The 9,665-nt window shown below is 38.0% G+C and overlaps 1 long non-coding RNA gene across 1 annotated transcript; it reads right to left on the reverse strand.

The window, feature by feature from the left end:
* Positions 1-1,633: 1,633 nt before the first annotated feature.
* LOC140012875 (uncharacterized) lies at positions 1,634-5,358 on the reverse strand. The gene is made up of 3 exons (XR_011819849.1): positions 4,616-5,358; positions 2,796-2,851; positions 1,634-2,035 (listed from the first exon to the last, which is right to left on the reverse strand). It is a non-coding gene; the product is annotated as an uncharacterized lncRNA (long non-coding RNA).
* Between the last annotated feature and the right edge of the window lie 4,307 nt (positions 5,359-9,665).

Raw genomic sequence — 9,665 nt, forward strand, 5'->3', positions numbered from 1 at the left:
AGATGGTTAGCGCTCAGGGTGAGCGGATTGCTGAGCTTGAGGAAGTGCTGGAGGGTGAGGTAGCCACATCTGCAGTGGTTAACCAGGAGCTTCGGGATACTAGGGCTCGACTTACTAGGCTAGGATGGGATGTCCGTACTCGGGCTTTCGAGATTCTGGCTGATGCGACTAGTTTGGTTGAGGACGCTGCGGAGGTGATTCCTGATGAGGAGGAGGAGGATCCGGAGGAGGATCCCGAGGAGGAGGTTCCTCCTGATAGCCCTGCTATGGACTAGGATCTTAGTCGTTGACCCCTTTTGACTTTTGACTGGTACAGTTAGGACTAGTTAGGGTGACGCGAGTGCTGAGGCCATTGTATTTTGCATGCTTGTGTGGCCTACTTTTGGGCACTTGTTCTTACTTTAGTCTTCTGTGACTAAAAGTATACTTTTGAGCACCTGTGTGCTATATTTTGTGGATTGTCCCTAACTTGCTCATTGTACAAACTTGACATGCTTATGAATGTAAATTATTGTTAATTTCAATGCTTTCTTGGTTAGTTCTAAATTCGATATAATTCTTGTTTTCTGCTTAAATTAATTTATTTCTTGCAATAGGCACGTTTAGACTAATGGAAGGATTAGGGAGTGGTCGAGGCTGTGGGCGAGCGTCTAGACAGGCCCAACCTCAGGGGGATGACCAGGGATCGGCAACTGGACCGACCCAGGGACAGGAAAACGTTGAGGGTAACCAAGTGGCTACTGCCATCAATAGGATGACTGATATCCTAGAACGTCTAGCGGAGAGACAGGGTCCTGGACCATTTAACCAGCCTGGGGGCCAGGATAGAGGAGAGGATAGAGCCTTGGAAAGATTCCTAAAGTTTAACCCGCCTAAGTTTATGGGTGAACCTGACCCCGAGATAGCGGAGAATTGGTTAGAAAGGATGACCAATATATTCGCCGCACTAGACTACACTGAGGATAGGCGAGTGAACTTTGCTGCTTTTCAATTTGAGGGAATGGCCCGTGCTTGGTGGGATTTAATGAAAGGAAAATGGGAAAGAGCTCGAACCCCTTGGACTTGGGAGAATTTCACAAGGGAGTTTAACGAAAAGTTTCTTCCGCCCTTGATCCAAGAGAAAAGGGAGGACGAATTTATTAAGTTGAAACAAGGAACCCTTACTGTAGCAGAGTATGAAGGGAAGTTCACTAAACTTTCCAAATATGCTCCTGAGTTAGTAGCCGATGAACGGAGAAGGATTAGAAGGTTCGTACAGGGACTTAATGTGGAACTTCAGGAGGGCTTGGCTGCAGCCCAAATCTCTACTTTTACTGAGGCTTTAGAGAAAGCGCAAAGGGTTGAGAATGCAAGATCTCAAGTGAGGGATTTCCACAATAGAAAAAGGAATTTCCCTAGTCGCACTACTGGGCAGACCAGTAAGTTCGTACACCCTTCTAAAAAGGGAAGAGGAGAAGGAGGAACGAGAACTACTGGAGCTTCTAGGGGAGCTATATCGAGGGGAAGTCGTAGCGGGACGACTCAAGCTAGGGGAACACCATCTGTTGGATCGACTGTGACCCTGTGGCGACCCCACTTCCCCCTGAGGCGAACCAAAGGGTTGGCGGATCGTCTGCCCAGCTCTCGCCAGGACTCAAGCACGCATTTCAAACCTGAATTCCTCCGAAGAAAAGTCTAATCTATTACATCAGCAATTCTTCCAAGTAAAACTTTATAACTCCACAGTATCTTCAGGGATAACAGTGACATAAGTCAGCCCTTCGACGGCTCTTAAAACTATCGTTCACGCGCCTTACAAGAACAAAGTCGTACAATCCTAACGTACAAAAACCCAAACAGCGGAAACATAAAAATACCCCAGCCATAGGTCACCACGAGAGCCACACATTTTCCAGCTTCAAGTGGTAACACAAAGGCGAAAGTACGCAAGCAGGATTACACGTTACAAACTGAAATTTACAATTCTTAAAACCACATTGTCCAAACACACGTGTAACCAAATAAAAACAGCATCCAACTTCTCAAGCCTCAAAACCTGTAAGGAAAACAAATAAACGTGGGGTGAGCCGAAGCTCAGTGGTGCCCCAAAACATGCATCCAAATAAACATTTAACAGATAGAAATTTGCAGCATTAAACAAGTAGGAAAGCGAGTAACAACACAGGGTAGGATACAGGGCTCTCAGGAGCCAATTTCCACGCTGGATTAGATACCATCGTAGTTGACCCTCCGTCAACTTTCACTACTTATAGTCCATGTAGATCCACTTATTTTAATCCTAACCCGTCACCATTCATACCTCTGCTTTGGGCCCAAACTTCATCTACCGACGCAGTATACTCGAGATATACCCGTAATAAATTTGTCGAGGGATTCACCCAACGACGTAATTGTAGTCTGATTCACGCGTCGAGGGATTCACCCAACAACGTAACTACATTTAGATTGCAGTCAGATTCACGCGTCGAGGGATTCACCCATCAACGTAACTGCGTTTATGTTTAAGAATTTAGTTATAGTAGTCAGATTCACGCATCGAGGGATTTACCCAACGATGTAACTACTTTTAGATTCATAGTAGTCAGATTCACGCATCGAGGGATTCACCCAACGATGTAACTACTTTTAGATTCATAGAAAATATTTCACACACATCACCACTCGAACGGCTAGTGCGATAAAGTACACACTGCTCACTTCGATGGATCAAATCATTTATTGCATGTTGACAACTATCACATAGTGGATTGATAAAGCGCTTAACCACATAACATAGAACAAGCAGGGACACTCACCAAGAGTGAAGTTCAGATATTGGATTGAGGATCGAGTTCCGCGTCCTCGTAAAATCCTAGAATATCAGAATTTAAGCCATAAGTTTTCTATTGGAACTGTTGGCTTGCACATGTAGAGTTTTCTAGCATGTTGCTAGCTTACTTTTCTCAAAATATTTACTTGGAATCAAGCTTGTGAGATCAGTACCATATCTCTCATCGTTCTCCTGAAATACTTTTCCTTAAAGAAAAATACTACTATTATTTTCTTAAAATAAGTCGGCAAGCTATTTAATATCGAGGCTAAGAGTATACCTTGAGACAAAGTTCCTTTGAGTGGCGGTGCTTGCAAAATTTATTGCTAAGGCTTCAGGATAAGGTTTCTTATACAATTGTTGCTAAAGCTGCTTGTTAAAAGGAAATAAGGTCTTTCTTGCCGAGCGAGTTTTCTATGCATATAGCGAAGGTGATCAAGACTCACCTTTTAAACTTTTCCATTTCAAAAATCAGATTCATTCCATAATTAAAAGCATCCAGAAAATTCAGAACTTTTATCCATCAGCCACGGATGAACATGCATGAAGAAATGTTCTGTAATCATTTTATTTTTCTGGCTAAACCATGCTTTAAAACTCTCAGCTTCCTCATGCAATCTCTTAGCAAAACAATGCACATTTCCAGATCAGGAGTTGAAATTAAACCATGATTACAAACCCCAAAATTTCCAGGTTTAAATCTCACGGTTCTTTCTCAAAATTTCTGGCAATAACAATGGTTCTAAAACAGGATTTTCTTTGGTTAAAATAGAATTTTTGGTACTCTATTAGGACATGTACACACGTAGCTAGCTAGTAAAGGTTTCCAAATCCAATCCAGATTCAAACTACAATTGTACTCATCTAACCCAAATCCAGAAATTATATCAACTAGTGAAATCCGGAAACACTTCAATATTTTCAGCTCAATCATTTGGTTAGCTAAATTTTCCAGCAACCATTTATCTTGTATAAAATTCTTCCTTGGCTTATTCAGGGATTTAAATACTCAAATTCGGCATACGGATACTTAATTAACTGAGTAACATTTCTAGTTAAAAATTTAGGTTCGAATCATAACCCAAATCGTCGAATTTCCAAGAAAATCTCCAGCTAGCCTCGGTTTGAGCTGCACAAAAATCCGGTTGCATCTTATTTTTATTTTCAGTTCTAGCTCAACTAATTAACTACATGCAAAGCTAAAATTTCTTGTCATTAGCTAGCTAAATATGATTATAGGCTCAAAACAACAAAATTAAACCAAATCAAGATGCATTACTTCCAAACAAACTCACGGCAACATTACTACATCAAAACAGAATTTCTTATGTTCCTTGGTTCATCATCCGATATCTCTTCAGTTAAAGCCTTTTATTGCCCTTAAAGTCTCACATGCACAATTGCTGAGTTAATTAGCTAACATCCAGACCAGAAAATCAGCTCGGCAACAGCAAAACACCTTCATAAATCCAGAACTAGGTGAGACTACACTCGGATGAGTTTGCATGTGAAAAGTTCTATTTCATTTTTATTTCCAAAGTAATCCAGGCTAATTAAATTCATGCATGACCCTAATCATAATAATCATCCGAGATTCGATTAGTTAATCACCATTTCAGGCTCAAATCACTTCAGAAAAATACATTAAAGCTGCACTATCAGCTCAGCTCCTTGGCAGAACCATCTAGCCGAAATAGAATTTTCCACAGCTTTGATTTCAACATCTGATGGCACAGATTAACACATGCAAGACCACGGCTAGCTTAATCTACCTCTGATAAACTATTTTCATTCCAGAAAATTTACCTCACAGCAATTAAATTCACGCACGAAATCTGAAAGAAAAGTTTCTGCTCCCTCTCGGCTTACACACGCACGGCAGTGGTCCTGGTTGGGTTTGCAGCTGGAAATGGTGTTGGTGAAGATGGTTGCAGCTGATGGTGTTGGTCTGAAGTGAACAAGGATGGTGAGGTCCAGTAACTCCTCCAACTTCCACCAGCTCTCCCTACTCCCTCCTCTAGCTTACGGACAGGCAGAGATGAAATGGAAGTGCAGCCCGCGGCTTCTTCCTTTGGTCCTGCTTTGTCGATGGTAACTAGGCAGAGAAGGAATGTGTTTGTGGTCTGGGATATGGAATGAAGATGAATGAAGGGTGCCGCGGTTTTGAAGATGTTGAGCTGCAGAAATTGTTGAGTGTTGAGTTGGTTTAAGCTTTTGATTGGTGGAAATGGGCGGTGGTGGAAGAGCTTGTAAGGAGTGTTTGGTTCGGCTTTGTAAGGTTATGGTGAAGTGAGGATTTGGTGAATTTCTAAAGGCATTTTGGCCTATTCACTTCTCCTCCTATTATCCCCTTAAATCCTTAGTTCTAACTTAGCTCCAAAAATTATCCCCAAGTGTGATTTGATCGCCTAATTAAATCGCTAATCTTGCAAGACTTTGGTTATCGAGATTTTCCTCAAGTATGATTTAATGGCCTAATTATACTTTGGTATACCTAAACCATTTTATCGAATTTTTATAGATTACAACTTAGTATTAAGGTTCCCAACATTCATACTTCATTAGTTTCTTATTAAAATCAAGTTTGACCTTGTAATAAAAATCTAACATTTTATTTTAAGGCGAAAATTAATCTAACTCAAGAAATATTAATTTAATATAGCAAAACCGAATAATTCAATATTAGGCACAATTATATTATTTATTTCATAAAAATTATCTTTACGCTTTATTTCAAAACAATTAATTACTATACTAGAATTCAGGGAGATTACTTGTTAGATTAGAGAAATAGTTTACCATAGAAATATGAAGTTAAAGTAACAAAACTAAGAAGTTTAGTGGTTTAGCACGATTCTTTTATTTTGCACCTAACATTTATCTTTACGCATTTATCTAACAATAATTAAATCTTAGTGCTAAAATTTATTAAAGAGTTAAAAGAAATGCAAATGATCTACAAAATAATATTTATATATATATTTTTCAGGGTTCTCACATCCTCCCCTCCTTAAAATGAATTTTGTCCTCAAAATTCTTACTTTCTCAAGAGATAGGTCGGGGTATATATATATATGTATATAAATTCAATTTGGCACTTAACAAAGGATATTCTAATAGCAAAGTAACTAAAATAAAGGATATTCATAGTGTACATACAATTCGTAGCGTACCTATAATTCATAGCGAAAGATCACAACCTCCAAAAGTGCTATTCCAATCTAGGGTAACTATAACTTTATTCCTCGGGTGAGGTTAAACCCTCCTGATTTGTGAAACATTCACTACTAGGACCCCGATCATGGCCATTAGCTAGAATTATTTCCATCTGGAACTTGGTCACTCTGTAGCGGACTTAGTTAGCTGCTGAGTACTTCCTCTTTTTAAGTGCTCTAGGACATCCCGAAATCTGGTGCTCGCTGCTACCACACCTCAAGCACTTTCCTCCCTTTTTCCAGCATTCCTTCTCGGTATGACCAGCTTTCCTACAATACCCGCAATTTCCATGAAAAGTGGCGGCCTGGCTCTTTCGAGGATTTTCTTTATTTTCCTTCTCCAGTTCTACATTTTGGCGTAGCAGCTCAGTTTTCTCTGCATATTCTTGTTTCCATCGTCCTTCCCAGTAGTCAGCTAATTTCCTTTGAAATTCTACCTCATTTCGGAGAATGTCCATTTCCTTACGCATTTCTTCCAAAGTTGTCATCTTATTAGTTGGCTTAAATCAAATAGCTAGCCTGCCAGACAAATCATAGGATCAAAATAAGCAACTATTCATACCGGAAGCTTAAGCCGTAATACTTTTTCATCCTTGTACTGATGGTTACTCCAAAATATAAATCCTACTACTTCCTACCTAATCCAGCGAGTTCTTAAGTATCACCGAGATTACCCTCGTTAATTACTATCACGACAGAATAAGGAAGCCTTATCCCAAAGAAAAATTTCATGTCTTAGTGCAATGTTCAATACTTACCTTCAAAGTTGTTTAAAACAACAGTCATAATTCTTATTCTCACTAGGGCCTTATTGTACTCCTTCGATTCAATCTTACTATTTTGAGGTTAGATTTCCAATGAAACCTAGATAGACGAATTTCAAGAGTCATTCCATTTTCGCAACTCTTTTGGTTCCTAGGTTAGTTGATTGGCCTAGAGCTTTGGTATTCCACCAACCGTTCTAAGATATCAGTCATATGGTCAATAGGGGTAGCTACATGGGTGGGTTCCTTCTAAAATCCCATTGATAGCATCTTTGTCAAAGTCTGTCTACCATTGGCCCTTGCAACAACTATAACATCATTATAGGCTCAAAAATTTTTTTTTTTTTTTTTTTTTCACGTATCTTTCGTACCCAAACTAATAACAGAATATCAAATACACATTTGGAAAAATTGTGGTCTATGTACGTATAAATAAAATGGCTATTCGAATGGAAGACAAGAAGAAAAGAAATTGGTTCTGATCTTGATAGTCAAAATTTCTAAATGCGTTTGACTTTTGATAAGAAGTTTAACATTTGTTATTTGAACGTTTGATCAAGAAGAATCATTTAACCCCACAAATCACTTTTGAGAATAAAATGCTTTTAAGAAAATAAGCAGACATGCAGGTTTGTATATACTTAAACTTTGGTCCGAAGCCTCTACTCTTCACACCTAATCTGAGAATTAGCTTTTATGCCACATAAAACTTAACTATTTACTCTCCCATTTCACGACCAATAGTCATTCTTATTTATAAGAGAAGTTCAAATATTCGTAAAAGTTTAAAACATGCCTATAGGGCCAATCACAAGATATATGTAAAATAATCATTAAGTTCACAAGGAAGAACATCACTAGTTACTCAACCAGGTCAATTCATCATAATACCAGTAGGTCTCATCTCCTTGTTCAGTTTCAACTTAGATCAAGTGCTAGGATCCCATTGGATTGTACAAGACTATCTATCAATCTTTCCTTCTTTTATCTGTACAACTCTTCTAACGGTTTCAAACCATTAATATCCTTAGACGAGTTGACCTTAACTTTTTCTCGTGTCTCTTTTCAAGTTCGCATCGGATCAATATTTTCAAATTTAAGGCCATAAAGTTTAAAAGGACACTTTTATTTCAAACTAAACTTGTTTGTATTTTTAAGTTCCATAAATCCAAAAAGCCCCAGTCCTATACCACCCAAAATTCTACATGTGTCCCAAAAGGCATTCTTTCACGATGAAATTTGTAAATAAATGGATCTTGACCTGAAATTACAGCTTTAACAAATAGGAACAACAAGAATGGAATTGACATTTCATTTATCTTAGGAAAATTTCCGATGCTCATAGAATTTAAGAAAATTTGGAAATTTTTACACGGTGAAAAGAGCCATTGTCCACTCTTAAGTCTAAAATATATATATATATATATATATATATATATATTTTTTTTTAACAACATTTTGGCAAAACCAGGTTTAAAAATTATTTCCTTTCAACTTCAAATTTCATTTTCAAGAATCAACGTTTAAAATATTAAACAAAATTTTGCCAATGATTTGTAAGAAAACAGGGCTAAAGGTAACTAAACATGTTCGGCCAGGAGCGATACTATCAAAAATTTTCACCGATCCTATCATCACTTCCCTATTATAATTCATCAATCTCATAGTTTCTTTACACTACTTTAGTTATCAAATTTTACTCAAGTTAAGAATTATCTAATCCCAAGGACTAATGTATTTTACAACATTATAGCAAAATATACGCGTAATCATCAAATTTCATACTCGCAATATAAGTCACATTGCACACCAACTTCATACAACTTCAAGAGCCAGATAATTCACGAATACATTCAATATTTTCATACATAACTCAAACTTCAATCATCATAAGCATGAAAGGAAACAATACACAAATTCTTATAACCACATAGCTAATAGCTCAACTCTTAGTTTAGATTCAACTTAACCTTCATTAGTTTAGTCCTGAACAATCCCACTAGACCCCCTTGGTAACACTAATCAAATTTTCTTAGTAAATTGTAGATCTACTACGTCTAATATCAAATCAAATAATATGATCATTACTTAAGTACATCAGTGGCTCTAAAATATTCTAAAAGATCTCAAACATTTCCTACCTTGGCTTTTCTAATAACCTAACAACTAGTTATCGTTATCCTTTTGAACATTGGCCCCAATAATCCTCCAATAAAACTTAAAGACCACAATGTCATCTAGAACTCACCTCTAGTTATTTGCAAATGGTAGCATACAAACCACATGATAAATTCATCAAACTTATCTCTTCCCCAGTTTTAAAGCCACTCACAACTGCGTAGCTCTTACTTAAACTGCCGTTTCACTCAGATTCTAGGTCTAAAACCACATTTTTAGGGTAAGGGATGGTATAAAGTTCATTTACTATCATAAAGGCTAGTAAGGCCACCAATAAGGCCTTTTCACTTTTAACTTTCAAAAGCTAACCTTGGTCTCTTTAATTCTTCCTTTCCAAACTTAATCATGGTTTCTAGTCATATCGTAATACAGTATACTGGATTCTTTTCAATTGCAAATACTCCATTAAAGGTAATATTTCATACTCGGGTACAAGAATCCGAAAATGAGATGATTCACAACTCAAGCTGGCCAGTCCCAAGCATGAATCACCTATATTTGAGATTCCTACCCAACGTACATATCTAATTCCCTTAGCAATAGTAATTAATTCAACACTTAATAGGCCATTCCCCAAGGTCCGAGAACCTTTTCCCGGTTTGAGCTCGATAGGAGCTCTGATACCACCTGTGGCGACCCCACTTCCCCCTGAGGTGAACCAAAGGGTTGGCGGATCGTCTGCCCAGCTCTCGCCAGGAC

This window comes from Coffea arabica, chromosome 1c (genome assembly GCF_036785885.1).
Source record: "Coffea arabica cultivar ET-39 chromosome 1c, Coffea Arabica ET-39 HiFi, whole genome shotgun sequence".
Classification (NCBI taxonomy): Eukaryota; Viridiplantae; Streptophyta; class Magnoliopsida; order Gentianales; family Rubiaceae; genus Coffea; species Coffea arabica.